The sequence below is a fragment of the Xiphias gladius genome, chromosome 4 (genome assembly GCF_016859285.1).
Source record: "Xiphias gladius isolate SHS-SW01 ecotype Sanya breed wild chromosome 4, ASM1685928v1, whole genome shotgun sequence".
Taxonomy (NCBI): Eukaryota; Metazoa; Chordata; class Actinopteri; order Istiophoriformes; family Xiphiidae; genus Xiphias; species Xiphias gladius.
Window position 1 is genome coordinate 1,770,517 of NC_053403.1, and position 1,360 is coordinate 1,771,876.

The window sequence follows — 1,360 nt, forward strand, 5'->3', positions numbered from 1 at the left end:
ACTGCAGTTAACGCCGTCTCTCGTGTTTTTCTTTCAGCACAGTATTTACACATCGCTATGAAAAGTCCTTGAACCTGTCAGAAAACTTGTCGTCTGAAGAGAATTAGAGACATCGGGAGACACAACAGGTCGACTCCAGGTTCAGGACACGTTCAGGGATATTTTACTTTCATTCAGCTAAAGGTTCGACGTCATCCGTGCTGCGGAAAGACAAATGCGTCTGATCCAAAACATCTTTTCCGAGTTAGTTAAGGTTTTCTAAGCTTTTCACACCCCAACGGTGAACCTAGGTGCCATGATTCATTTAGGCAGGAGCAGATGTTGGGACAGATTTTCTTTTTTGCGGTCAGCATGGCAGATGTGGTTTTGATGACATCAGACGTAATCAGGAACACGCTGGCATGAGAGCGTTTTGGATTTTGTTGTGCAGAAAGGGAAAGTCAAGTCAAGGCAGCAGGTTTGGTTTGACGGGAAATAGTTTCACATTTGGTCCTGTAAACCTAACGACACTTTTTAATATCCACCACAGGAGTATGTTACGTAGTATTTTCATGAGAAAGAACCGTTCACTTTGGTTGTAATTACAGGTCAACCGGAGATCAGTTGCGACACTTCCCGTTATTTCTAAACGCTAGGCTAGCACAACCCTCAGGCTTTTACCCAGAGGACAGCAGGCGAGCTGCACATGCAAAATGTGTCTACGAACAGACACAAGCGTTAATGATAAATGACGGGTCCACGTGGAGCAGTTGCTCTCCTGGAAATTCAGCTGGAGCTCGATAATGAACTCAACACAACTAATGAACCGACTAAAATCACAGTCTCACAACTTTCTCTGTTTTTCTCGTAAACTGTTCCAAGCGTGATTCTTTCCAGGAAACTTTCAGCCCGTGATTAGGAAATAACTTGATCTGTAAAATAAAGTGTTTAGCTTGTGGCTGACCACTTTATAAATCAATGTTTAAATCTTAATCTGAAAAGTAGGATTTTTTTTTTAAAGATTTTACATGAATAAAATTTATAAGCTCATAAAATCCAACACGTTGTTGAAGCTTAAATCAGCCGTGTCCAACCATTTAAAGCTCGCTGGGGCCTGTTGTCTCAGATCTGTAAACAACTAATTATCCTAAATCCAGAGTCAGGGGATTACAGAAGAGTTAAAAAACTATAATGAATTTTCTACCCCACTAATCAGCTCCTGGCCCCTTTTACGGCAGAACGAGTACTTTTACATTTGATACTCTATGTACATTTGGCTTGTAATCGTGTATTCTGAAACTGTAGTACAGTTACTTCCACCACCGCCGTCAACATCTTGCCCGTCAGTTCTGAGGCAAGCGGCTTCAGTCTGGTTCCTAAA